We start from the raw sequence: 4,429 nt of genomic DNA, 5'->3' as shown, positions 1-4,429 counted from the left end.
CAAGCAGACAGAACACCAAAATTTAAAATTTGCCAACACTCACAGAATTCGCGAAAATTGGGGCGTTACAACTGCCAAAGAAAAGGATTCAAGGAGAAAAAAATCAATTATAAAAAAGAAATTACCTAGTCTAAGAAAATAGATTACACAAGAATATGTATATACAAGAATACATAGTTTAGACACATTGTCTATGCACAAAAGTCCATAATTCCATTTCCATACTAGTCATTTACATCCAACTACTATGTATGACTTACAACAAGAGAGGTAAAAAGAGAGATAAAGGATATAGATAACTAAAATATTTAACACATACAATTATTTTTATCGTCAATGAGCGCATTTGGATGGAAGATAGAGAGAGCATGGGCAAACTCTTCGAAACCTAGAATTCCATTATGCTTTGTATCAAGCATGTCTAACATCTGCAGTGAAATCATAAATATATTGACAACAACTCAAGCAATATTATGCTAATAAGAATTGTTCTTTCAAGGATGGAGACATTATTAATTAACATTAGAAAAAAATACCCAATCAACAAATAAACTCTTCTTTTTGTTTGTTTTGAATAATGCCAATTGGAACTTCTCATGTCAAATAGTAATATAAATAGAACTTAAATACTAAAAAGATGAGAGAAAGACCAACTCAAGACAAGGGGTAATCATCAAGCCAAAAAACATGATAAACATAACAAAAGATATCAATTGTATAACAAAATGTGAACTATGAAAAAACAAAGACCTTGTTGATCAGCCTATCATCTATAACAACATTGCTTATATTCTTGAAAAGCTCATAAAGTGCTTCTATTTCACTTACACTAACTGCATGAAAATGAGCAAAAAAAAATTCAGTAAATGACACAAGAACTAAAATAACACAGGCAAACACTGAACAAATGTTAAGTCAAGCAAAAGCATTGAATTTATCACATAAGCAATATAGAAAAATATTTAAAAAGAAGAGAAAAAAATGATAACATACAAACGGTCTCTCTTGCAAGAAGTTTAGGATTAACAAAACCTTTTGATTGCTTGTACAAATCATTATCACATCATTGCAACACTGAAGCAAATAAATGCTTCAATCTGTCTACGCACTGCAACATGATATTCTTTTCACATTAATACACTCTATACCTAGGCAACAACAAAAGAAACCAGAAATCCCATTCATGTCATTCTTTCCATACACTTAATCATTCTAAAAGCAAACAATAGGACTAACCTTTTAACCATTTCCTGATTATGCAAAAGTGGTAACTTTGAGGCACGTAAGTGCTTTCATAGAAAGCCCAGATGTGTGGATAAAGTGAAGTTTTGTGTTTCAGAACAAATGTCACTCAAACCAAAATCATGAGTCCTTGTAGGTTCAAACTCATGAGTCATGACCACCCCTTGCCACATGAAGCAGAAAATACTTGTGTACACTAAGATGTCGTGCTTATACAACATTGTAAAGTGACAATGGATTTAAGTGAAATTCTAAGACCTTAACTTTAAATGAAGACTGAACACTCACTTGGAGTTATATCCACTTCCAGGTTGCAAGATATCTGGTGCCATCTTGAAAAGAAAGGATAAATAGGAATATCAGATTGTGGAAATTCAAAGAAAAAATAATTCTATCAATGGCATCAGAGTACATAAGGAGTTGAAGAGAAGGGTAATAGTTGGACAGATTTGACAAAAATAGCTCACTAAAAATGAGTCCCAACAAAGGTACTTCTAGAACATTGTCTTTCTCTTACATCAAACATGCAAGTTGAAACACCAAAGTCAGCGAGCTTTACTATTCCATTATTATCAAGCAGTATGATTCCAGGCTGTAATGCCAATTAAATAAAACTTATTAAATAAAATAATAGTGAATTCAATCAGATAGCATAATGCCAACTTCTGTAAGGCACTGACCTTACCATCCCTATGAATATGTCATTGTCGATGAAGATAATCTAGAGCTTCAAGAGTTTCTTTCAGAACAAAACCAATAGCAGGCTCTTCGAAACCATCTAGATATGCTGACTTCATGAGGTGCAAATAGGAACCCTTTGATATAAAATGCATGACTACCCAAAGATTATGGTCAACCATAAAAGATCAATATGCCCGAATAACATTTGAGTGATCAATCAAACTTACTGTCTAAGCTTCCCGGCGGATATCATCCTGTAAAACAAAATTAAGAAAGCCTGTTAAGAGCCAATAGATCACATGAAGAGCATAAAATATGGATCTAAATATACCATTTATGATACTAGCAATTATTAGAACCTCTAAACAATATCACAAAAGATCCCAATAGCCAAAAAAGATTTTTGGTACACATACTTGAGTGATTGTATTACTACCAAAAGTAGAAAATTCCCATAGAATGATCAATAATAATGAAACAAGCAAGCATACAAGATGTTTAGTACACATGAACTGGATCTAAGGCTTGGCTTGGATTGAGAGGAAACTAGGGAAAGGAAAAGGAATGTTTTTAGTGTAGTACTGTGTCCCTTATTTAGAGAACATTTTAACATGATAAAATCCCACCATAAGCAAGTCTGAACTAAAAGAAACGAGCTTCAATAATAAAAAGTAAGAATATCAGAATTCCAATATCAGAATTCCGTTCAACTCGACCAAAACCAATCACTGAAATCCATAATCAAATCAAATTCAATCAAATGAGATCTCTATCCAAAACTAATTAAAATCAAATTAAGTACGCTCATTTATTTGACTAGAGATAGTTAAACTAATAAAAGAAATTTTCGAAAAAAAACACAGACCAGATTATTGTTGCAACGATCGAGATCCAAGCATTTCACAGCTACGATGTTGTTAGTAGGAAGGATGATCGCTCTATAAACAGTAGCATTGGCGCCATAACCAACCTCTTCTAGAAGCTTGTAATCGCTAGGATTCGCTGAGTAACTCCGACTTCCTCCCATTCTCCGTAAAACCTAAGGCCTTAAACCGCCTTTTGGAAAAAGAACCAAATCACTAGCAGTTGAGTAATCGATGTTGAATACCGGTGGCAGGGTAATTAAAGTAAAAGAATCATAGTGAAAATTAAAAAGGCGGCAATAAAGACTAGAAATGGAGAGGGGTTTTTTCTTTTCGTCAACGAAACTACTGCTAGTTGTTTTTTCTACAGAGATGAATCCTGGTTCAGGGATGCAATGAAGGGAAGGAGAAGGATAAGGAGAAGGAGAAGGAAAAGGGGAAGGAGAAAGCGTTTCAAGTTTTGATGCTGGGATGTGAAAAGGAAAAACTTTGGAAAATGTCTTATCGAATTAGAAACGATAAGACATTTTCCCTAAAAAGTACCTTCTTTTCTCGTTTTTTGTAAAAATTTTTATTGTGGAAAATCATTTCCAGAAAACAAACATCAGAAAATGCTGAAAAGCTTTTACGGAAAAGCTTTTACAGGTAAACAAACGGAGCCTTAGTTTTTCATGTTGGCTCTCCATACCAATTTTTCGGATTAATTTATTTAGACACCGCAACTATAGCTCAAATTTTAAATTAGTCACCGTACTTATTGAATAAACAAAGCATCAATATCTTATGGATTAACTCATTTTGTCAGATTAACTGTCACATGGAAAATTTTTTAAAGCATGTTGTTAAATGATATAATAATCTTTTAGCCTCTTTGAAAATTATCAATTCAATTTAGTGTATTTTAATCCTTTAATTAAATAAAAATTGTATTTTGGCTCATTTTAAAAATTAATTCTAAGTCAATCTAAGTTATTTAACACAAAATTTTTAGTTTTACTACCTCTAGTTTTTAAATTTCATCACGGTCTCCTCAAAAGAAAACTTCTAACTTTGTTCCTAGACAACTTGGAGTTGGTGACTTATAAAAAGAAAAAGAAATAGGTTAATTTTTGCTATTGGTCCTTATACTTTACAAAAGTTGTGGATTTAGCCTTTATACTTTAATTTGACCATTTTTAGTCTCTGTACTTTTTGAATTTTAAAATTCTAGTCATCACCATACGATAACTAATAAATTCATTAAATTCTACTATTTCTAAAATCTAATGTGCCAAACATATTATCGTATGTGTAATATCATGTCAACTTATTATTTAACATATTACTCACTGCGAATTCAGTTAATAAATTAACAATTGTAATCTACATCAAGATTAAAATTTCAAAATTCGAAGTTATAGGGACTTAGAATGATCCAATTGGTGAATATGTACCAAATATATAATTGTATGCATAGTACATGACTAGCAATTGAATTTAACCAAAAGAATTTAACTGCTTCTGTTTGGGTCACAACTTTTGCAATGTAAAAGGACTAATAGCAAAATTCACCCAAATATCTTCATCATTTTAATGACTTGTTTTCTAACACATTATATTTAATTTGTAGCTTTAAAAAAAATTAAATTATCATTGCAATAGCT

The 4,429-nt window shown here is 31.7% G+C and overlaps 2 pseudogenes; both read right to left on the bottom strand.

The window, feature by feature from the left end:
* Positions 1 to 223: 223 nt before the first annotated feature.
* On the bottom strand, positions 224 to 1,117 carry LOC108486008 (calcineurin B-like protein 2; annotated as a pseudogene).
* Positions 1,118 to 1,708: 591 nt separating this feature from the next.
* Positions 1,709 to 2,950, bottom strand: LOC108484944 (serine/threonine-protein kinase BLUS1-like; annotated as a pseudogene).
* Between the last annotated feature and the right edge of the window lie 1,479 nt (positions 2,951 to 4,429).

This window comes from Gossypium arboreum, chromosome 6, assembly GCF_025698485.1.
Source record: "Gossypium arboreum isolate Shixiya-1 chromosome 6, ASM2569848v2, whole genome shotgun sequence".
Lineage (NCBI taxonomy): Eukaryota > Viridiplantae > Streptophyta > Magnoliopsida > Malvales > Malvaceae > Gossypium > Gossypium arboreum.
This window is presented reverse-complemented; position numbering and strand designations above follow the sequence as displayed.